Source organism: Callorhinus ursinus, unplaced genomic scaffold, assembly GCF_003265705.2.
Source record: "Callorhinus ursinus isolate GAN/ISIS: 27379988/994484 unplaced genomic scaffold, GSC_fseal_2.0 scaffold3, whole genome shotgun sequence".
Lineage (NCBI taxonomy): Eukaryota > Metazoa > Chordata > Mammalia > Carnivora > Otariidae > Callorhinus > Callorhinus ursinus.
In genome coordinates, this window is record NW_027397065.1 from 6,808,448 (window position 1) to 6,833,438 (window position 24,991).

Below are 24,991 nucleotides of genomic sequence, written 5' to 3' on the forward strand. Positions count from 1 at the left end.
GTAGATCGAACAAGTGTTTGGAATTTTATGGTGACTTCAAAATCCAGAAATCTTGGAAATTTGATTTTTAATTTGTTGAACATATTATCACTTTGATATAATGTGTCAATGCTTTACATTATTTTCATTTAATAGTTTAGCATGGTTTTATGGTATAATTTAATAAATATATTTATTACGAGTTCTCATTCCCAAAATTGTCTTTGGGAATTTTATTCACTTTTGCTGGGTTTTCACTTTTACATATAAAAATGACATAAATGTCTACAGTGAAAGAGATGTCTCCATTTAAATAAATGTGCTGATTACGAGCAACATACACTAAAAGGAGATAATTTTAATTTTGTTGTTTTTAAAAAAAGAAATAATTTTATAGCCTTCATCATCAGACGCTTAACCATCATAAGTATGGTTGTACACTTACAGAAACTAGGTCTCATGATTCACCTACCCTTTAGCAAAGGTTTTGCTTTCGGACTATTGGCTGCTTACCTAGGAACTATCCAGTCTTGTTGATATCCTAGCGAAACACACCCTGTTGGGTCTTATTGCTTAAATATTCCCACTTCTAAAATTACCACCACACCACTGGGGGTGAATGAATACACGATTACAATTTCAATTTGACAGCTTTAAAGGAAATGGCATAGGGATTTAATTAGACCCTCTCCATGTGCTTCATTGATTCTCAGATGGGTTTTCATTCTAGCAGAAGCAGATGTGAGTTCTAACATAGAGGTTAGATTTTCTTGTACCTTGCTTGGGTTATTCAAACCAATAAACAGCCAACAGTTGCCTGAATGTCCAAACTCCAAAAGCAAAGTGGTTTGGGAATGCTGAGAGATAGCTTTATTCTTCTCTTTCTTTCCTTTATGAAATAGATTGAAGGCATCAGGAAAATAATGATTTTTATGGCTCTTGATCTTATGTTATATAATGAAGAGGGAAATTAGGCTACAGTGAAATATTTTCATTTTGGGCAATAATGGAAACTTCTTGACATTATTAGAAGAGAAATATTATAGTTATTTCTTTTCTTGAGCTAAACAAAATGGCAAACTGAGAAAGATATGAAAGCCATTGTTAAAATTAGTTACTGGAGATTTTAAGAGGGAAACTTATTGTAACCCTTTGAAGACATTTTTGAAATGTATTTTTTCTTAAAATGAAGATAATATGCATCTTTATTTTAGAATTCTAGAAATCAAATGTCTCTTTCAACAAATACATTGTTAAATTTTCCAAAAATTGAGTTTGGACATGAATTAGCAGTTGCAAGAAAATAATCGAAGTCATCCATGGATGTCTGAGATGGCTTGCCACGCCCAGCTGTTTGGCTGGCTGCAGTGTAGAGAGCGCCATCATAGCCTCCATGGTAAATCAGCTGAGACATGTAATGCAGTAACTGTCTAGTTTCCTGAAGTCATCAGGCAGTCCACACCAGGACCTGCAGAAAGACATGACTGTGTCTCCCTTGTGTGGTCTTGAACCCATTTTCTTTTCTTTTCTTTTTTTTTTAAAGATTTTACTTATTTATTTGACGTTGAGAGAGACAGTGAGAGAGGGAACACAAGCAGGGGCGGGGGGAGGGAGAAGCAGGCTTCCCGCTGAGCAGGGAGCCCCATGCCGGGCTCGATCCAGGACCCCGGGATCATGACCTGAGCCAAAGGCAGATGCTTAACAACTGAGCCACCCAGGCGCCCCTTGAACCCATTTTCACCAAACCTTTTAGTCATCCTTCCAGCCTCCAACTTTACATTTTATCTTCCTCATGTGAACCCCATTATCATTTTGTCTGCCTTTTTGAAGCCCTTCTCTGCATCAGTTTTTCTTCTCTCTTTGCTGTAGCCCCACTGTGGTAGGTAATGCTGGGTCCCATCAGGCTCGAGGCTACTAACAGCTAGGTATAATTTCTCACCCATAGTGCCCCACAGAGTTTGTCCATTAGTTTTATTCCCAGAGGGAAACCTAGTGAGAAAGCGGTATCATTTGTTTTTCTCTGGGAACTCTTGTGTATTATTGTGCTGAGATGGAAAAGATACAAAGAGGAGAGAGAAAACTATCAGGCAGAAGTGATGTCTACCTACAAGCAAGTTATAAGTGTACATATCCATCACATTTAGTTAAATGTGTACAGGATAGAGAGTTAGCCAGGCCTGAGGACAAGTATCACCCACATCTTTTTGTTGCTGGAGGAATCTGTCATAGGAAAGCTGTCAGAGGTTAATTCCCCTATACATCTGTCCATTTCCTGGACATCATTCATGATGAAGCTATGTGGTGTCATGAAGAAAGAGTGGACAGGGAGTTAGAAAACTTGTTTCCCAGTCCTGGCCCTGTACTGACCAGCACGTGATGGCTCATTTTACTTTCCCAGACATTATCTTCCTCCTCTATAAATTTAAAGAATGACATGAAATTTATTGCACAAGACTTCCAATTCTCAAAATGATATATGATTCTAACTTATTTTTTTTAAATATATATATTTTTTAAGATTTTATTTATTTATTCATGAGAGACAGAGAGAGAGAAGCAGAGGGAGAAGCAGGCTCCCAAGGAGCAGGGAGCCCGATGCGGGACTCGATCCCAGGACCCTGGGATCATGACCTGAGCCGAAGGCAGACGCTTAACCATCTGAGCCACATAGGCGCCCCTGATTCTGACTTATTAAAGACTTTCTTGACTGCTTAAATACTGTATTTTAATGCAATAATTCTCAGGTCTGCTACGAAAACCATATAGACATTGTTTCTATTTGCAGTGGCCAGAGGATTACAGAGAACAACCTGAAATACTGTGGTAGAATTAGGGCTCTGCTTTCTCAAAACTCCTCTGAGACTTGGGTTTCATTTTCAGGTTCTGGCAAAGCTGCCCAGAACCACAGTATTTTGTCATGTTCAGGGAGAGGGAGGTAGTCTCTTCTCCCCTGAGGAAAGTGTTTTACTGGAAAACAGAAAGTACTGGGTTCTACCCATGGTTCTGTCACTAATTAACTAGGCAACCTTGGGCAAAGCCAATGACTCTCTTCTTTTTATTTTTGTTTATTTGAGAGAGAAAAAGAGAGAGAGAGAGTGGGGAGAGGGGTAGAGGGAGACAGACAGTTCTTATAAATAACAAGTAAATTCTCTCCCCCACAAGGATACTAAATTTAGTCTGGAGAAGCATTCCACATGCTTTTAAACATAGAACTAGTGTCTAATAGCTAAGTTCACTACCATCGTACAGAATTTTTCCTTTTCTGATTTTCTTCATTTAAGTTTTACAATATCAGGGCGAATATTAGTCCTGTATAAAGTTTTACTCTTCTTATGTTTGACCCTGTATTTATCTGTTGGAATACCTTATCTTCTCAAGTATAAACAACCGTTGATCATTTAAGTTGTACTATTGATTAAATAATACATTTGCAAAAAAGAAAAAGATATTACTATATTAAAAATATACCTTGATTAAAAGTTGTCTTCTGATTTTGGAAGGCATAACTGTGAAAAGTGGGTATCTTGAATCAGGGAAATATGACCAATCACTCAAGTAGGGAGTAGGCATATTTGAAATATTATCCAGAACTCCCTGGCTTTTCTGGGAAGCTCTTTCTAGTTAGTGGATCTTCCTTTGAACTCTGGATTTCCTAGATACCAATGGGCAGCACTGCTATAATATGTGGTGTCTTGGCATTTATATCCTGAACTTCAGTGACACGTTTTTTCTGATTAAGTGCATTTGTGTGACTCTACCCTCTGAAAACTGCTGGTGGAAATATTGAAACAGTCATTCAATTTCCCATGTTACAGATCCCTAGATCTTCATTGTGCCAGCAAGCTGCTTCTTTCCTACAAGAAGTGAAACCAGAGCTCTTAGAGCTAGGTTGGAAAATTACTGGATGGCAAAAGATAAATTAAGAAAAATCATGATTTTGCCAATTCACTGGCAGAAACTTATTGGTATACTGTTGGAGAAAATTAAATGATAATGTTGTAAGTATAAAATTAAACTTTGTAATCTACATCATCTTGGATAAAATGACCAGAGAGAGAAATTAAAGCTATATACTGTAGATTTGAATTTGAACTCCAGATAGTTTGGAAGTAATAATATTGTAAATCTGAAAAGTATAAGATCAGCTTAATCTTATACATGGTGGTGATTATTCAAGTTGCTAACCAATAGCTTTATTTTCTATCATAGGTAAATTGTTCTGTGAATTCAAGATGCAAACCGGGGGAGCTTTGTTTCTCTGCCTTACCTAAATAATATGAAAATTACATTTACAAGCTATCTAGATATAGGAAAAATGTCTATAATTTTTTTCTGTATTTCAGATGTTAATTTAACCTGCAAGGGTTTCTAAAATGAATTATCAGCTAAATAGGAGCAGATTAAATTTTGTACCATGGGAAGAGAGGAACATCTCTGGGTAGTAGTTATACAACATCTCCTGTTTCCTTATTCCTACTTAATTTTAAATATTCAAACACAGATATGGGTAATCTCCTCACCTCCTTTTGTAGTTTCTGCCCTTTAACTGCTCTTCCTTTCCCCTGGCCATCAAAGTTTCCCTTGGGATTCAGCTACAAAACATTATTCTTTGACAGGGTCCTGGAAGTAAAGTCTGGTGCTAAGTTGATTCAACTCAGCAGAGATTCACTGGATGATTATTGTGACTGGGGTGTTTTAGAGAATGACTTTTCTTTTTCCTATCCTTTTCAAATCCAACTGCTCTGGCCCCTATTCTGCGAGAGAGAGACTCATTAGAAGGCAACAATTTATCTTTCAGAACTAATCTTACGTGATAATGACTTTATGCATTACCTCTGCCAGATAACTTCTGCCTTTAAATGGTGGTTGCCAATGCCTTTAAACTAAAGTCTTGAAGTCTTAGTCACCAGGATCAAGCCAAGGCCAACTGAAGGTGCTCAGTGCTTCTCAAATTATAGCAGGGGAAAGTTTTTCTGTTTAATCAGAGAAATGAAGAGGTAGGTCAAGAGCTAAAGTAAGCTTTGTTTTTATTTTTAAATATAATAAATAATAAAATAAGAAAGTGCTTTTAAAAATGAGCTTTCTTTTTTCTTTTTCTTTTTTGCTATTACTAATTTCACCTTCTCTCTAGGTGAAGGTTATTGTTATGAAATGACTACAATAAACTTACCACAAATTTTTCACCCTTGGCACAATCAAAAGTGCTCAGAAATGACTGCCTATCAAATTAAACTTTTAAATTAGGATTACATTTGTGTAACCCTATCAGTCTTCTCAAGCTGCAAATAATAAATACAGGAACATTTTTCTGTGAGTATTTATCAGCATGCTGTCTTGAAAATTAGATAGGGTAGGGCGCCTGCATGGTTCAGTCAGTTGGGCATCCGCCTTTGGCTCAGGTCATGATCCCCGGGTCCTGAGATTGAGCCCCACATGGGAGTCCTTGCTCCTCCGGGAGCCTGCTTCTCCCTCTCTCTCTGCCTGGCACTCCCCCTGCTGATGCTCTCTCTCTTTCTCTGTTCCTGTCAAATAAATAAGTAAAATCTTTAAAAAAGAAAAAAGAAAATTAGATGGGATAAAATATTGGCATTTGGTTGAACTGGTCTAGTTAATCTATGTACTATAAAAAGTATAAGTCAATCCACTTATAGCCATTTAGTTGACGCAACAAATTTAAAGTTGAGAATGAGAGATTCATCAATAAGAATTGGGGAAGTACACAATACTTATCTGTTAAACATAGTTGTCAATTAACTGACTAGAGATTTAAGAGTTTGGAGAATTTTCTTCCATGCATGAAGTGAGCTGGTGGTTTGTTTTAACTGCTACTCTTAAAAGAGAATAGCTAGATAGCTCAGTAGTTCCTTTCTAAATCATGAATTACTCTATATGATTTGTAAAGTCTAAAATAATACAACCACTCTTTAAAATCCCAGTGCATTGCTCTTTGGTGTTCAAGCAACAAATGAGACAACCAGAGCTGGTTTATTTTTATTTATTTTCTAAAAGTATCTGGGGAAATCATTGATTTTATTTATAGGGCTGTGCTTACCTACTTTAAAAATTAATCTGAATTCTTATAAATGGATTTCCCCTCTAAACATAAATGTTTCTTATAGTTTGCCCTTAAAAGTGATATAAAAGATTCTTATAGGTAAAGAAGCAAGTAAGCTACAAAGAAACCCCAGAAAATTCCTCACAGCATTTTCCTTTCATTGTGGGAACTGAGTTTACCTTACAATTGCCCAGGTAAATGCTTGAATATTTTCCTAAATCAACATAGTTATGAGTTGTCTTACTGAGAATAATAGCACTTTTTATTATCCTTATTTTTTTAAGTCTTTTTATATTTGTGGGAAATTTTAACTTCTGGGTAAAAGGTATTTTCATTGGAATAAAAATGGGACTTTCAGATGTCTGTCATTTTCTAAAATGCTTTGAAGTTTGAATTTTCTATGTATATCAAGAGAGTAAGTCCCTCTGAATAGAATGTACTAATAATAAATTTAGGATTTCAAGAATCAACCTACATTACAGTTACAAAAACTATACCTGTTATTGACATTGCAGTTAGCTTTTGTGCAAATTTCATTTGTGACAACTATTTATTATACTTATCAAATTGCAGGAAAAAGGCTCTGACACTAAAGTTTTTAAAATAGTGACAGGCACTGAATGTAGATGGCATTGGACCAATAGATACTATGATAAGATAGTGCAAAGAGGTCAAAGCAGTTGTAGAAAATAAAAGGAAGTTAAAGTATTCATGGCTATTCAGCAGCTCATTTTTAAAAAGAGTACTACACTTCCTTGGAAAGCCCGAGACAGTGCTGTATTAGACAGAATTCCAATATGGCTCCCAAGATTCCCCCCCCTCCTGGTGTATAATCCCCCTCTTTGGGGTAAGAACAAGACTTATGAATATGATGAGATCTCACTCTGGTAAGTATGTTACATTATATGGCAGAAGGGATTTTGCAGATATAGTTAAGGTCCCTAATCATTTCATTTTGATTTAATCAAGGGGGAAGATAATCCTCAGTGAAACTGACCTACGCAGGTGAGCTCTTAAAAGAGGTCAGAGAGATTTTAAGCATTAGAGAGATTCTTCTTCCGGGGCTTGAAGAAATAAGCTTCTATGTGGTGAGAAGATCTGTGGCCAGGGGGTGGGGTAGGGGACAGTTCAGAGCTAAAAGCAGTCCTTAGTGAACAGCTAGCAAGAAAATAGTGTTGTTGGTCGTCCAACTTCAAGGAAATGAGTTCAGCCATCAACTACTGAGTTTGGAAGTGGACTTTAAAGGTACAGATGTGATTATAGGCCTTGCTAACACCTTGATTTTATCCCAATGACACCCTTAGCACAGGACCCAGCTAGGTAGTGTTTAAACTCCTGAGGAAGAAAACTGTGAGATCATAAATTTGTATTGTTTTAGGCTAGTAAGTTAGTGTTAGTCTTTTATGTAATAGTAGAAAATAAATATATTTAAGAATGAAGCTTTTAAGCTTCACTTAAAAATTTAGAAGAGCTATCAAAATGGCAACAATAAAGACGGAGTAGATAATCTCAGGACAGGATATGAGCCTTCGGGTTTGCCATAGTCCCTTCACTCCCAACGGCCTGACCCTGAGATATGAGTATCAATTGCAATTCATCATTGCACTTGCTCTGTTGTTATTCTTACAGAAAGTTACAAATGTTATTCTTAAACTTTTTTTTCTGTACTCATTTCTCTATCAAAAGTGGAAAATGAAAGATGGAGCTCAGAGGGCTCCTTATTTCTCAAGCCCAATCTGCTTGCTTCGTTTCTGATCTTGTTGACATTTGCTATTGTGACCCCTGGAGATTAAAGAGGTAATTGATTGGAAGCTCCTAGTATAACCTGCACCAGATGCTTAGTAAATGTTAGTTTCCTTCCATCTAGCATTTCTTGTAGTTGTTTTGAAACATTTGGGCCCAGAATAAAGTAGTTACAACATTCCCCATTATTGTAAGTAGAATGCCACAACAAAATGTTGAAATCAAGCAGGAAAGACCAAGATTACATTTCTAGTAAAGCACAGCATATAAAGAGGGAAGACAGTAGGATAACCATGTAGGTGACCCCAATTTTCCCTTTCTATCTCTACTAAAATCAGTGGAATTTCTCCCCAAAGCCAGGAAAGGAAGAAAACCATCCCCTGTTGCAGCGTTCGGTTTCAGTTGGCTATATATCCCTGGCCTCTGGGTGAGGTTAACTGTGCAAAGGAAAGTCACACTTTCAGAACAGTTAGATAATTTTTCTCACTAAACCACATTCAAGACACTAATTCCATTTCTTTACTGGCTGTAGATAGGTGAATTAGCAAGAAACCATTCCTGCATTGTCTTCTAGTCTTCAAATGAAACCTAATTAAAGAAATATATAGTTTTTATTGAGCTGCAAGAAAAAGGGACATGGGGCACAATTAAGTTTGCATCAATAATTAAAGCCATAAAATTATTAATGTAGCAAATATTACACATTAATAAGAAATATATTTTGTCACCAACTGCTGCATAAAATCTCTCTTTCATAATCTATAATCCAAAAGACTAGAGAAGGAATATACAAGAAACATTACGTTTTAGCCATAAGTTTATTGCTGCTGAAAGTAAGATGTTTGCCATATTTCAGTACTACCATTTCAAAGATACAGTTGTTCTGAATTAGTAAAAAAAAAAAAGAGAGAGACAGAGAGAGAAGGGTATAATTGTGATAATGATGGCTTGTATATAGCATGAAGTTTTACTAGGTGGATGAAAATATATATTAATCTGCCCAATATTTTCCTCTGCCAAAGGACTACAAGTTCAATATGCAGAAAGCAGAGGGGCCTCCTATACCTTTGCTCCATATCACTTCTCTCTAGCTGAGCTTAAATCATTCTGCTCCTACCCTCTTTGGAGAGAGATTTGATGTCAAATTCAACTCTCTGATTCATGGATCACCTACTGCGAAAATTCTTTTCTTAGCCATTAGAAGTCCTTTGAAGAGTGTTAAGGGATGAGTGTTTATCCACCCCCCTCCCCACCGATCTGCCCATCCTGTCCGTCTTATATCACAGCCCTATCACCTGCTTCTGCAGTCAGCTGTTTACTTGCATGTATCCCATAGGCTTATACAACATAAGCACCAGTAACAAATACTTAAGGAATAAATGAATAAGGTAGCAAGAGAATTGTTTTGTCCCAGTCAAGATTAAGATTGCATTTATTTGTTGCATGGACTTATAAGCATCTCAACCAGATTCTATTAATGAATTCAATATTGAGAATGTTAGTAAATACCTACTATGAGCAAGTTCTTGGGAGTGATATAAGGTGCAGGAGGTTAAGTTTTCTGTCTTTTAATCCAAGAGGGGAAAGGTAATATATAAGTAGATTGTATAAACTGCCACAGAGAGGCACTAACAAAATGAAATAGGGGGTTCAAAAGTGGAAAGTGAACAGTTAAAGTGTTAGGAAAGCTTCATGGAAAAAGTGACATTTAGAGTATGTGGTAATAAATGGAAAGGATTTTAAAGAGGAAAGATTCTGGGTAGTTTCATGGTTAGATGTGCAAAGAAGGAGAATGAGCAAACAGAGGGAAAGTTTAGCACATGTTTGGGGATAGCATGTGTTCCAACTTGGCTGAAACAAATTTCCAAGAGAGAGCTGGCAAATGAGGCTTCAAGGGGTAGGTTAGAGCTCAGTTGGGGTGGCCTTGGAGTGGTAGCCCTGGGAGGTTAGTGATCAAGCTCTGTGCCTCATCACTACCTATGGAATGTTCCATGTTTTCACAGTTGGTACTATGCCAGTTTAATTTTGTGCCCTTTTTAAGTGAATTACAGTCCCATCAGCAACTAGTTCTCCTAGGCTGGGTCCTCTGGCTCCAATTTCTTTTGTATCTTTCATGGTCCTTTGCTTATAAGAAATAATAAGTACCAATTCAGAATTTTTTTTTTATTTGATTGCTGAATAGTTTGGCCAATCTCAACTCCAAGGTATTCAGTAAGTTCTATACCTCATCTTAATTTTCTCAAGAGCATTGTGGAGTAAGAGTGCTTATTTTACAATGGATCAAAACAAGGTGTAAAGAGTAAGATAATTGTTCGGTTTCTTCCAGTGAGCCCAGAACCCACAGATGCTGATTCTAAATCCTGGGCTCTTTCCTTTGTACTACCTTGTTGTAGTATCTAAAATATGGACACTTTAACATTTTATAAGATCAACCAGAAGGAAAGAAAAAAAGATGCATTTCTGGGATAAATAAAAGAGAAGCTGAAGAGAAGCCCTCTTCCCACACAAATCCAGATTTTACTTGGATCCAAGTATTCAGTGTGACCCAGTTGATTTTTCTCGTAGATCTTAATTTTGCCTTTATTTTTTATATCATATCTCTTCCTGAATTTCTAGTCAAAAGCATAGTAAAATTCTTTTTTTCCAACAATATTGGGCCATCATAATAATAGTTCTTATTTGCCAAGTACCTACTATATGGTAGTCATCACTGGATAGCTGCTTTACACGCATTGTGTTTATTCCTTTTGGAATTCTGCAAGCCCATTTTATAGAGGTGTTGCTGAACTAACTTTCCAATCTGGTTCTGCCTTCAGATTCTGAGGTCTTCCCTTCTGTCTCCAAAGCTACTGGTTTCTAGCCAGGAACATGCTTACTGGGTCTATTCTGCTTCTTTCTGAACACATGATTCAGATCAAGCTCTAATCCTATAGCCCTAGGCAACATCTCCACGAGTCTTCCTTTGTTGCCCATCTTCCAAGTCCCATTGTTTGCCTGATTCTAGCCTAATTACAGAGAAGTTACTGAGGGACAGTAGTGTAAAATATGCTTTTTATCTTGTAGGAATATCTTTTATCTTCTACACATACTTCAGTTGAATCAAATACAGAAACAATTAGAAGAGAAGTCAATGGTATGTATATATATAAGAATTATGAATTCTAGAAGGTTGGTAGAGGGAGGAAGATGAGGGTAGAACTGAGCCTTGAAGATTGGGTAAAATTTGGGTGACTAAGAAGAAGAAATGAGCATTTGGTGGGGATATTAGCACTGTGAGAAAAGGTGCTGGCCTATGAATGTATTTGTTTATTAAAACACTTCTGACTCATCTTTGAATTTTCTCTTGGTTCTTCCTAATGACCTATCAAAAAACTATTTTTCAGCCATTCCACATGGCTATGGTATGGAAAATTGTGTAGCTCAAAGTAGGACTTAATATAACATAAATGCTGTTTAATGTCAGAAATCAAGCAAAGTGCCGTTAGGCCTAAAGGTACAAGTGATAGTTATGGGTAATCAAGGAGAGACTTTTGCCAGACAGTCATTCTCACCCAAAGCACTAACCTCCATCTGGTTTGGACTACTAATTCAATGTGTGGGTGGAGGTGTGAGATACAAAATCCTTTGAAGAGAGTAGAGCAGTTTTTAACCTCAAAAGAATGTGATTTCTGTTGTAAAACTTGAAAAAAAATGCGGTAACACCACAAACATATATGTCACCTCCAGTCTGAATCTGGCTTGATCACATGACCATGATTTTTTTTTTTTTTTCTGCCCCCAATACAGATATCTTGTGCCAAATCGCCTGGGATAAATCGGCCTTGAAAATGTTGAATTGCTTCGAAGATTTTCACTTCCATCAGGTGGTTTTCTATGAGACAGTGGAGCATCCAGAGATTGTGGTCACTAATTCTAAAAGACCCCCACTTTTCTAAGCTGCTTGTGGATGGCATTTATAAGTCCTTCATACTGATTCATCTCACGTTATTTACTTCAGCATCTAAAGCATGCCACCAGGGTTAGGATTCCAAGTTAGTGTGCATTCACAGTTGAGAACCATTGATTTAGAGTCTTCATATTTAAGAAGGTGGATGTAGTGGGTTTTAGTTATGATATAAATATCATAATGGAGAAAGCTCATCAAGTTGAACCAATATCAACCCTTTTAGGGAGAATGAGAAATGTTCCCAGTGGGGTAGCTATTATATGCTAAAAGCAGAAGGCTTTCAGGAACTTGCCTAAAGACTCTAAAAAAATTAGAACTTGAGGCTTCTGTGTCCAGATCCGGTGTCCTTTCTACTAAGTTATTTAGTATCTATGATTATGTATGATTTGCTTAAATATCACAGCCTTGGGAGAGATTTTCTTTGTCTAATCCAAAACAGTCGTTCTCTAGCAAATTACCCTTCTTTATATTATTTTTACATAATAATAATAATACACTATCTGAAATCATAACAAGTAGTTTCCCTGAGAGCGGGGACCTTCGCTGTCTTGATCACTGCCATATCCCCAGCATCTAGGGCGGTGATTTGTATATAGTTGTTTAATGAATGAATGAATCAGTGAGAATTTTGCATTCCTACAAATATGTCGATTCCATCATATGTTCTATGTCTAGATGGAGGTGGAACAGGGACACTTTTAATACGACAGGGGGTTTCTCAGAACAACAGCTGAATTTGAGGCAGAAAGTCAATTTCTACCCTCGATGACATTTTCAAAAGAAGTGTATCTGGTAGCATGGAATCTTTTATCTGACAGGGCTTATGTCAAAATACTAGGATGTCTAGATAAGTGGCCCACATTTTGTAGCGAGGGTGTGCCGTTCAAAGATGCCCTGAACTGTACCTGCAATGTAGTCCTTGTTCCAACGTAATTTTTTTTTTTTGCCCACACATATAAGAGAGTGACTATGGCTTTGTGAGTATACTCATGTTTAGCAAGAAAATCTGCATGCGAGTGCATATATGCATAGACATTCTATAAGCTTGGTGGGGAAGAAATATGGGATGCAGATTCCCCAAGTTAGCTAGTATTTGTAATACTTTTGTTAATAGGGTGGAGGATGCCTGTCTGGTACGTTCTCAAATATTTGAAACACAACACAGCCATTGTTTAAGGCTAAAATTCACAATGTGATGGAGACAATATCAGAAAAAAATGTAGGCTATTAATCACAACTTACGCAAAACATGTTAAGTAAATGAACCCAAACACTTGTCATGTACACACTGTTGTGCTAAGGAATGATTTTCCTCATCGTATTCGTTACTGAGGAGAATTATTACCAAAGTGGTTTAGCTTATTCATTCCCATGTTTGGAATTAAGCATTTTTAATACTTATCTACTTCCCATTGTCTGCCTCGGACAAGCGTTGTCTTGTCAGTAAAGTACTTAGCTTGAGACCAGAATTAAGATAGGGTCGTCAGGGTCCTGCTGTGAACTCAGAAAGATAAAGACAGGGAAGCTGGCCCCTGCTTAGGAGTCAGGGGTGGGGGTGGGGGTGGGAACAGTGGGTGGGAGGAGGGACCCGGGGAGGAAAAGGGAGCAAATATGGTTTTATGTGTAGGCAGAGGGAGGTAACTGCTTGTTTTGTGCCATTCAGCAGCCTAGGAAGAATTTGTATTTCTTTCAATCCACTTCTCCTTCTCCCCCTCATCCAGACACACATACACCTTCCTTAATAAGGAGACAAGGCTTTTCTTTTATAACTAGAGAAGAGAATACTGCGGGTAGAAGAAAATTATTGATTGATGTCCTCATACATTTGGAAGTAACTGGTAATGGATCTTTTCCTGAGCTGGAAAACGAAGGGAGTTAATAAATTTGGGGCTTCTACTGTGTACCCAGTTCTGTCTTAGAAAAATTAAATATACTGTCAAAGTTTCATTTAATATAAAATTTCAATGAGAGCTTGGTAGGTAGATGATCTCAGGTTCTTGAGATTAGGTAGGCAATAGGAAAGCCTCCTAAATGGGAGGCCAGCTTTTTTGCAGACAAAATGGGTCCACTTCAGAATTTTCCTTGGGGCTGGCTTTTTTCAAAATGGGGAACACAGGATAAAAAAGTGCATAGGTTTCTATCTCTGACTCCCAAGTGAGTTTATAGTTTAAAAACATTTTAAAAAACTAAAACTAAAACTGTTAAAAATAACTTAAAGTAGTAAGAGTATGTCATCAATAAGTTAATGACTATTGCAATTATAAATTAATAGAGGTGGCTCCTTTTGACCTGCCCCAGATGTCATGTCAATTGATTAAATGTTCTGAGACAATGAAATGGAAAAAGACAACTTTATTATAATGCTTCAGGCAGGGAATATTTTTATTTTGCTATTAGGAGCATATCCACATGTCAGTGACCAATTCCATTTGGAAAAAAGACACTTTTTGGGATATGTACAATTAGGAAAAATCTCCAAGGTGAATCTTGGGTCTGAACTAACCACCTCTGTTATTTTTAGTTGATATTAGGAATCATAAAAGATAGCATTTTGAGGCTTTATTTTGACTCAGGGCAAAAGAGTTGTTGGTTCCATCTCTCGTAGGTGTCGTGGGCTGGCATCCTCGGTAGACAGTGCTAGGAGCATGTTCTGCACTGGGTCTCCACACTTCTACAGATGGGGAATAAATTGGAAAAGGTGTCAGGGAACTAGCAGATTTTCAGCTGCATTCTCCTGCTAGCCATTCTGAGTGTGCCAGGGATACTGTCTTCTTACGGGTGATTTGGCAGCCAGGGACCTGCCTTCTGGGACAGCTGTTTGAGCCTCAGCTTCTCTGTGGTGATGGGGTGAATCTGAGAGGAAAAAGGATCATTTTCCTAGAAAAATGTCTTGCTTTAAAAAATAATAGAACCTACTGCATAACCTCTAGATAGGAGATAAGAAACCCTGGATGAAAGAGAGTTATATTTGATATTTGGGAATAGTGGATGATAAACTAAAATTGACCACCTGCCTGTAGTGTGATCAGCTGTACAAAAACCGGTTGTTTGGCAGGCAGCTCTTCATCCCGAATCACTAGAAAAATGGTCTGTTGAGTCGACCTATGGGTGCTTAATCTCATCTCATAGCCTGTTAAGTCAGGAATTTGTTAGTTAATAGGGTCTAAACAACTTTGCAGTTGTCCATGGCTCTGTCCCTTCAAGAAATAGGCAGCACTTTCTTTTTGTCCCCAGAGACCATGATTAATGTAATATTTAGCACATCTGTTTCAGGTCAAACCATCATCTTTCTCTGAGCTTCTCCTCTGGATTTCTCTTCTAGTCATTTCTTATTTTTACTATTTTCTCTTTCACCTTTTTCTTATTATAACATGTCCCTTTTAAAATGTGGAAGATCTAAATAGAGCATAATATTTAAAAGTATTTATAATGCTGGTCATGAGAAGGGAGTAGAGAAAATCATGACTTTTGAATGTTCTACTCTTTAAAATAGAGACTAATTCACTGCTAATTTTAGCGACCAAATTTATTACTGCATCATACAACTAGGATGATTTATTCTCACTTATATTAACAGGCTTGGAAACCAAAGACATCACTCATTCAGAAATACATTATGTCCCAGACATTGTTTTGATTCCAGAGTGGGGATATTGTGGTCCTTACTGTCTTAGAGTTCATGGTCAATGGGGGATGTGAATGCTAATCAGGCAGTTACAACACAGTTGTATTTGTTTTTGTGATGGGGGAAAAGAATAGGATTGTAAGAAGGCATAAAAGGGATGCCAGTGGTCAAGGGAGCCTTTCTGGAAGAAGCGTTAACCTAATTTGAGGACTTCAAGAACTCCTCCAGGGATCAATGGCTGGAGGAGATGTAGTGTATATACAGTCATCCAATTCTGCCCCCACAATGTCTGCCATATTTTGTTATAATTTTAAAATAGGAACAGTAGTAAGACACCAAGTGATAAGAGACAATCTGATCTCCTGGGTCTTGCCTACTTTAAATTCTGCCCTTTAAAAAATTATGTTTGGATATTTGCTATTTCATCTTATTTATAATTTTGAAAAACATTTATCATTCATAACTCATTACAACAGCTGTGTTGTTCTTTTAGAGATAAAACAGTTTCTTGTCAAGAAATACTTAAGATTTGCTATTACTTTTATTATTATTTGTGCTAGTATGAAGAATTCTTAAGAGATCTTTGAAAAATCATTTTCATTTAGAGATAACAATGTAGAAGAGTAAATTGTCTGGCAAAGTATTTGAACCATATGGGCAGAGATACAAGTATTTACTGCATTTATAAGTTTCATTATGACTCTATAAAATGCAGCATCATTTGTCAGTAAATCAAAGCTTATAAAAGTGGCAATTGTAAATGCATTTGGTTGCAATATCAAGAGAATGGGGATTAGGAGTGTAACTGAAATTCCTTTTATGATAAATTATCTAGCTCCTGGCTACCGTGTATGAGCTCTATTAACTGCCTATAAATTGTTCATCATAAAATCTAGTTCATTCTTGTTAATTAGGCCAAAGCTTTTATGAAGATTTTTTTCTCCTCTCTTTGAAAGCCTAGGCTGACAGGAGAGTAGCTACACGAGAATACTGAGGAGGAAAGGGCCCTTCTGCTAAGCATGATGTTATGTTCCTTAAAAACTGATAATTAAAAAAAGAAATTCCTGAATCAAGATTACTTTGACTTTTTAAGAGGGAAAATGGAATCATTCTATTGTAGTCACAGAAACAGGTTAAATACAGCCAAAATAATTGCATCTTCTAACTTCAAATTCTCTCAATCAATACTGTATGTATAAAGAGGACTAGATATACCCATTAGAAATGATTAATACCAAGTACGTTCCAGAAAGACAAATAGACATATCAATTTTTTTCTGGCACATCATTCCACATCATTTTATTTCTTTATTATTCATTTTTCCCCCATGAAATTGAACTTTTATGCAAAATTATCTTTGAAAAAATCTTGTATTTGTTGCTCACTTGCAGTTTTTTTTCTGTTGTATTTTGCTTTTCATGGTGCTCACATAAGTGATCAACTGGCAGTGAATGTTATGTTTATATTATCTCATATTTTGCATTGCTAACTGGTTCCCTTGGTACCATTTAAGGTGCATCCCTAATCAGCTCTCACGCTTCACACTTGCAATCTCTGTATTTTATGAAGAGTAGACATACCGTGCCCCAGTTCTGGACGCCAAAGTGGTTGTGACTTCAGGAAGTCCCAATAGTCAGAGCCACAGGCTGAGTCAAGCTGTGTGATTGCTCCCCTGAGATGTAGTTAGCAAGCCTCTCTGACAGAGGCCAGAGGCAAGGAACAGTCAAAGACTAGAAAAGTCGAGTTTGTTTGCACACACTCCTGTGCTTAACACCCATTACGGTGCAATTAAGAATGGTCAGTAGCACTATTATATTTGGAAACCCCAAATAACAGCACAAGTTGGGGGAAAGGGGGGAAATCAGTTCAAACCAAGGAAAAGTAGTTTTTATATATTAAAGAAATAGGATTTTTGCTTAAGTTACTGTTTGCCCTTGTAAATGTTAACGTTAGTTAACAGTTAAAGAAATTGTAGAACAATTAGGTAAAGTATGTTTCATTTCTAATATCTTATGGACACATCGGGTTTGTCTCACTCCTTTGTAATTCACAGGATCCTAACTTTATATTTTATCCTGGTCCAGCTTCAGGGTAATGTTGACGGCTCTGCAAGACTGTGGTGCCTCTAAGAGCTCATGTAAGTTCATTCTAAATTAGGTGTTTGGGAAGACAATGCAGTTCTTTGCACTGAGTAATAATAGGAAGGGCTCTGTAGGGGGCTTTCTTGGATGGACTGTGGTTTGAATCGGTAACTTTAATGCTAGTCTACAGTAATGCCCCAGGGACCTTCCCAGTGAATGCCTTGGGGGGAGTAAACTGCAACAGGCTCAAAGAGTCTTTTTTTTTTTTCCTGATAATTATAGAGAGAGTGCTTAAGCTCTGCCTAACTCAGTTTTAATTGAAATAATTATTTTTTTCCTTTTTGAAAGACTGAAAAAAGAAGCCTTTAAACATAGCAGTTATTTTGACAAATTGTTTTAAAGACTCTTTTCTAAAAACAAACAAAAAACCATTTAGTTTTTATTATCATCACCTTTTTATTATCACCACCACCATCATTATTTTTATTATCATCAAATGTCGAATTATGGCGTATTGTTTTCACTGGGTAATTGGACTTTTTTCTAAACCTGTCTTGAAGATTTGAGTAGGCTAATAGAAGTTAATATATATCCAGTTTGAGAAGATAAAAGTTATGGACTGAGTGTTTGTGTCCCTCCCCTGCCCCCCAACTTTTTAATTCCTATATTGAAGCCCTAGCTCCCCCGCCCCCATATGATGGTATTAGGAGGTGGGGCCTTTGGGATATAATTTCATTTAGATAAGGTCATAAGTATGGAGGTCCCATGATAGGACTAGCATCCTTATAAGAAGAGGAAGAGACACCAGAGCTTCCTCTCTTGGCTATGTAAGGAAATAGCAAGATAGCAGCCCTCTGCAAGCCAGGAAGACAGCCCTCACCAACAGCCAAATCTGGGGGTACTTTGATATTGGACATCCCAACCTCCAGAACTGTGATAAATAAATGTCTGTTGTTTAAGTCACCCAGTCTATGTTATTTTGTTATAGTAGCCGGAGCTGACTAATACACTTACCTTATGACAAAATCTCTAATACACTTACCTTATGACAAAATCTCTTCCAACCACAAGGACCATAGTGTAGCAATGATGCAAACACATAAAGACAAGAGCCTGGGCAGGTAGGGAAAGAGAAATTGTGGAGAAGACAACAATGTTTTTTTAACCATTTTATTCCCCAAATTGCCCACACTACTTAGGCTCTTTCTCTCTCTCTCCTCACTCTTTCTCTCCCTCTCTGTTTTTTTTTTTTCTTTTTTTAATACTAGAACTAGCCAGGGGCCTCACCTAAATGCAAGGGGGCTGGGAAATGGACTCCATGGCTCCAGCCACTTGCTAGCAGCAACTCTGTGCTATAGCTGGAGCACACATCTTTGGTGGACAGCTGATGGTCTGTGGCACAACATTTTGTATGTTACTTTAAGCTGAGAAAATGGCTTTTCCAGCTATATACTCTGTGCATTCTAAGGCCACATTAAGTTATGAGCCAAAATTTTTTTTTTGAGCCAGATTTTTTAATGCTTAAACATTCAGTCAATTCAGTCGACCAGCCAATTGAATAGGGGCAATCCACTTGGTTGTTTGACTGAATTTACAATTGTTTGGCTGAATGGAATGTTTACTTTGGTATAAAAAGTTTGTGCAGTAGTCTTATATGGATATAATCACATTGCAGCTAGTGTAAAATTTGTCTTTGTCACTATATTTATTTTTCTAGACACTGTCACCTTCTTTAATTTACTTTCCCGAATTCCTTGTGGAATGCTCCATTGTCCTAGGTTATTCAGAATGCTTCTTTCAGAGCTTAGCTGAGAATGTACTGACCAGGTTTATCTAAGCATCTTTTCAACACAGGCTAGTTTGCATGTTTTATTTTTGCTATGACTACCAGATGAGGTCAATCCTACAGATCTGTTTTAAAAAAATGTCTTGTAATACTGTGTTGATGGTCAGACTGTTAATTATATTAAAAGATGTATAAAAACAATTATATTTTTAAAAATATGTCTTTACTACAAATTTTTAAAGGAAATTTTAAAATTTTATCTCTGCTTTATTGCTTGGGCTTTCAATCTGTATTTTTCTAACTTAGATTTTAGGGTGTTATCTCAGGCTTACATTAATGCCTAGCAATATGCTTTTATAAAGCCAGATTCAATTTGGCAAACGTCTCTACAGTTAGAGAAATTTGGAGTTGAACATTTAACATTGATCATGCACTTATATTTAAAATGCAGGAATTCAATAAAATGATCCATTGACAAATACAATGAGTGCCTTTTCTGTAAAGGTTGCACAAAGAAGTGAGTAATTATCTCCAAGGAATTTTCACTCTGGGCTTAATCATAGCATCTGGCACAGCAGAATTTGGTAGCGAGGGCAGGACATATGTAAAAAATGTTAACTAACAATCAAAGATAGCCCATGATAAGAGCCTTATGTGGATAGGTTGGGAAATCAGTTGTTTAGGAGATCAGAGGAGAGAGGTATCAAGGTCTGAAGCAGCTCGGAAGGAACATAGATGGCATGAGTCTGTAGGATGGATCCAAAGGAAGGATGTTGTTTGGATAAGTTGAGAGATAAGGAGGTGGACATCTCCAAAAGAACTACATATAAACAAAATTGTAGAACCTGGAATCCATATAATGTTTTTAAGTTTACAGATTAGATTTTTTTCTACAGGAAACTGAGGGGTGTTAGTAAATGTAAGTAGTTTAAACATTGGAAAGATAGGTTGCTCTCAGACGATGGAGAGCTCTAAGTATCAATTTGATAAGTGTGGCCTTTATTTTATATTCACCAGGGAACCACTGGAGATTTTTTTTTTAAGATTTTATTTATTTTTTAACAGAGGGAGAGAGACAGCGAGAGAGGGAACACAAGCAGGGAGAGTGGGAAAGGGAGAAGCAGGCTTCCTGCCGAGCAGAGAGCCCTATGCAGGACTCGATCCCAGGACCCTGGGATCATGACCTGAGCCAAAGGCAGACGCTTAACGACTGTGCCACGCAGCCGCCCACCACTGGAGATTTTGAAATGATCTATTTGTTGATCAGCACCTTGGATCCTAAATTTGTCACCAGCTTCAGATTTATCTCCCAAGCCAGTGTTTTGGGAAGTTATTACAATTTAAGGCCCAATGATGATCGGTCATTCCCTGGACTCCAACTTCTGTTTCATCTCCAGCATATAGAGTAGAGAAGAAATGAACTGCTACACGGAGATTGCTTTCTTCTGCATTATCAAGACAGTGGTGTACCTTCACTTTTTCTTTCTGGGGCATGTGATTCAAGAAGAAGCAGAGTCTTATTACAGAATTGAAACGAAGGCATGTCAGGAATATACAAATATCTCTCCTCTGAACTTTGAAGGAGATTGTTTGCTGCTAACATAAAAATAAGACTGTTTACAAATCATTAGCTTTTACAAAAATGACCTCTACATTGTGAGGCACTCTGCCTGTTGGACAAATACAAAAAGAATCGATTCTTGCATAGCTCTTGACTAAAGAGCGTTAATGAATAACCACCTGCAGAGCTTGTTAGACTTCTGAGTTATATGTATGGTTTATAATTGCAGCCATGTGGCAAATACAACGAGTTGACCATATTAATAGTGCGTTTATCTACACCATCTGCTGTCATATTGACATCTACTTTCTTCAACATAGCACCCTATTTATGTTCTGTTATTTCTTCTTTTCCTTATTCGTTTCAAATCATCCCCACTGATATCTGCACCATTTCATGATATCAGAAAAAAAAAAAAGGAGGCTTTCAGTGAAGGAGTGGTGGATGGCAGGGATAAGTGGTCAAAGGACTCAGTAAAGTCATAATTCATGGATCCAGAAAACTGTGTCAAAAGGTGAGTCTTCAGGTAAGAAAGCATTTGGAGGAAGCATGAAAGAGAAGTGAGGGTTTAATTAAGGATTAACAAAAGAAGCAAAGGAAATGGCTGACAGGAGAGAGGAGAATGAAGACCACACTTGTATAGGGTAATAGCAGAGCAATTCACAGAGATTACGATGGTATTAATGTGATCCTTAGAAAGATACTTCAAATTTTTGGTAATACATTCCAATAGCAATAACTCTGTTGTTTGGATAAGTTGAGAGATAAGGAGGTGGACATCTCAACATGGAGATTGCTTTCTTCTACTTTATCAAGACAGTGGTGTACCTTCACTTTTTCTTTAGTAGCCTTCTGAAATCAGGAGCCAACAGGTGAGGTTTCCTTTAACTTTATTCCTGAATTGCAGTCAAGATTAACTTGTATAAGCCCCATTTTTTGATGTTTTAGTTTGTTTCCAAAGCACCGTTCCAGTTCATTTTTTCACTTATCTTCGCAAGGTAGCTGTGAGTTAGCTTCTGAGCAAATCTCCTGGCACCCAACTCTTAGCTAATTCCATTAGAAAACATTATACTTTGTGTGTGGAAGGTGAAAAAACATTCTATTAAATGGTTGCTAGATTTTTAGAACTATAGCTCAAGTTCAGGAAAGGCTTGGAGTTCCAAAGAATAGAAAGATAAAGAAAAGAGCAAATGTATATATTCAGTCAAAGTCAACAGAATTAACCTGGGCATTATTCGAGCGTTTGTTCCCTGAAACCACGGATCAGTGATGCAGAAATAGACACTCACCTCTGACAAAGAAAAAGCATGGATACTGGCATGGGAGGACATGGTTCCTTTTCTTTCAATCCCAGATCAAATTTAAACCTGTGATTTTGGAGCTTACTCATCAGAGGAGAAATATCATGAGCTATTTGCTCTCTCTGCTGTAACACAGCTCTGGCAAGCCTGGAAGTTGTGTTGAGATCGTCAAATCTATAGTCAAGGACCATCTTTGTGAATCATGAAACCATATGCCACTGGTTGTCTGAATTGGAAAAAAAAAAAAACAAAAACCCAAAACAAAAAAACCCAACTCTACACCAATGAAACCAGTGATGTGCTCAGACGGTGCCAAGGGCCATTTGACCATCTTACACCTTCTCAATCTATGCATTTAAAAAATTTGTTGCTACTGCTTGAACCATGTAAAATACCAGAACTCCTATAGTGCTAACAAGGAATAAAGATCTTACACCAGATGGTGCCTCTTGTCTCCATCTATCTCTAGCCCAAACAATCTGCCAGAGTTTTGAAGAAAAATACGATGTGATCATGTTGCAAAGTATATGAAGAAACAGTATGAAAAGTAATCTGGCTCAAGCAATGGAATCCAGAAAGAAGGAGATTATTATGACTCTGAGCCTATGGATGAGAGGGTATTGTTATCCCCGAATTTTAGTCCTTAAGACAAATGGTATACCCAGGCGTAGCTGGAAGGTGAGTGTCTCACTGAAATGTCTCTTTGCATCTCTGCAACATATTGACATCAGTGAATATGGTTGAAAGTTCAGAAATTCATCTGGATATTTTTCTTATGTAACACAAAATGAACAGTTTGACTTTTATAAAACTTGCTAGATTAAAGGGATAGTGCACAGAACTTTATTATTTAACAATTTTTTTTCTATATTGCCTTTACTGAATTTCATCATCTTAGTGACAAGAACTTCAATGCAGTTTTTGTGTCCCTTTTATAAAATATTGTTAAAATTTTCTTTAATAAGCTTGGATGGGATTTTTGTTTGTTTTCTTTTTGGTCATTTTTCTGCTTCTCTATAAGACTTTTGTGGCCAGTGTTTTCAAGTATCCTCCTGCGCTTCCATACTTTGATGAAGGTATTGGTACCTCTTTGCCATAAAATCTTTGACAATTTTATCTAACACAGGATTCTAAAGTGCTTTATGAGCGGAGGATATTTAGTGGGAGAGAAAGAACCTTTTCATGTATTTTCTAGATGCAACTCATCTGAACAGACAATTGAGTTTTAGGTTGACTTTTGATGCTTGGACTGGAGTCATGTAAATGGTGAGCCTAGAAAATAATGGTGATTTGATAGAATGTAGCTCACTGGTGCTCTCAGAGTGTAGTCTGCACACTGATTCTGATCAGCAACTCTGATGAGACAAATACAAAAATTGAGAGCCAGCATTTGGAAACTTCTATAGCAACCTGACGTAGCTGGGCCCTCTAGCTTTCCCAGAAGTTCATTTTATTTTAGTTTACCAAAGTATCAGTCCATGATGGGTTGGAGGAAATAAAAACCATGTTCACTAACTGTGAACAAGGCATCACTTTAGAGTCCATAATTCCATCATTTTATGTAAGATGGATTGCAATAGAGACAATGGATCCCCCATGAAGAGGAGGTTATAGCAATAATATAGTTATGCATTAAACATCACAGCTTTAATGATAGCCGTGAAAGGAAAGGAACACAAAACTTACTCAGGAGAAGGGACGAGATGTAGTCCTGAATTGAATGGGCCATGTAACAAGGAGATATGTGCAGCCCCAAGCCTGGTATCAGCCTACATGGTGTTGCTACCAGTTCACATAAGATAGACTCATTGGATAAAGAGCTTCAAAAACACTAGGAATTCTGGCTTTTTAATTTTGAGTTGGTGCTGGCAAAACATCTATTTAGAAATGTGCAGTGAACCAGCAAAGACTGTGGACCTCAACTGAAGAGTTCAATATTAGAAATTTAAAACAGATGGGAAATTCTTCTTGATTGTTGTACTTAGGAAGGGAAGTTCCCCTCTTCACATTTTCTCATGTTTGAGATAACACCAATGCAACTTTTCTTCTTTTTCCTTTCAAGGTAGAATGTAGTATATGGAAGTAGATGAAGGACGTGCTCAGAACACTCTTGCCTTTGCAGGATGTGTTGGCATATTGCAAACATTTGAAAAATGCCAGAGCTAGGTTAGCCCATTAAAAAAGTAACAAAGCCTACTTAATGATGATGTAGCGAAATGATATTTTAAGTAAAACATGTTTTTGGTATTTCAGATTTGAATTTCATCAAAGAAATAAAATAAAAAATGAGTAGTGATTAAATCTTCTCAGGTTGTTTCCATCAAAACTTTTCTTTTTTTTCCCTTTAATTTCTTAATAGGGTTGTAATAATTTTTTTTTTAGTGCTAACAATGCTATCATTGCGATTTCTGACTCCTAATTGTACTATTATTGGTGATACTGTTAATTTTATTTTAAACCTTTTGTCAGTTTATAGCATTTTTACGGACTGTGAAAATGATCCATATGGACAACTGTTTATATTGTTGCTTCTATGGAAATCCTATTACAGAGTTATGGCTAAGGGAAAGGGTGGCAACTCATCTAATTCACAACGCGTACACATACTCATAAACACTCACACACAAACAGCCCCCACACACCTATAAACACACATAACTACCAGATGGTCTCTTTTTACTCCTTGGTGCAGGTAGTAAAGAAAATATTGGGATTTGGGTGAAGATTCATCTCTCTAAGTCTAGGAGACTCTGGCATTCACCCCAAATACAGTGTGGATTGTTTATTTTTCAGACATATCTCACAGTTGTGTTAGCTTCACAGCTGGAAAGAAGCCCTTTTCATTTTATCTTCTATCGTCAAATACCTAACCCATTCCCAATTTAGTCCTGCGTCAAGGGAGAGGGACAATTC

The 24,991-nt window shown here is 37.1% G+C and overlaps 1 long non-coding RNA gene across 5 annotated transcripts in view; it reads left to right on the top strand.

The window, feature by feature from the left end:
• Positions 1-24,991, top strand: part of LOC141371660 (uncharacterized) — a 145,088-nt gene that overhangs the window by 94,379 nt on the left and 25,718 nt on the right. For 2 of the 5 annotated variants that reach the window (XR_012376767.1, XR_012376766.1), the window contains exon 4: positions 11,564-11,640. The exons of 2 other annotated variants lie outside the window; for them this stretch is intronic. This is a non-coding gene — a long non-coding RNA (uncharacterized lncRNA). Of the gene's footprint in view, positions 1-10,840; positions 10,911-11,563; positions 11,641-24,991 lie in introns of all 5 variants that reach the window. One more of the 5 variants, XR_012376768.1, reaches the window with a different exon arrangement.